Here is a 293-nt window from a genome sequence, read left to right as displayed (position 1 = left end):
GGGTCAATACAACTCACTTGTCCTATGGTCATCTCTGAGAACCACTGACAGTGATTTACAGTATAGCAATTCATCTTCTGAGTACAATAATAACATTACAAAGCAATGAATAGTGTAGCTATTGAGACACTTAATGAAGGCACTGATGGCTGCCAGAACAGTTGCCAATATATGTGAAGCAAACCTTCTCAGGAGAAAGAAAAGACAAATTTGAGTTTCTCTGCCTTGTATTTGTTCTTGTAATTTCATTTCAGGAGATCTGCCTGACCATGCCTGAATAATACCCTAAGTGT

This window comes from Patagioenas fasciata, chromosome 5 (genome assembly GCF_037038585.1).
Source record: "Patagioenas fasciata isolate bPatFas1 chromosome 5, bPatFas1.hap1, whole genome shotgun sequence".
Lineage (NCBI taxonomy): Eukaryota > Metazoa > Chordata > Aves > Columbiformes > Columbidae > Patagioenas > Patagioenas fasciata.
This window is presented reverse-complemented; position numbering follows the sequence as displayed.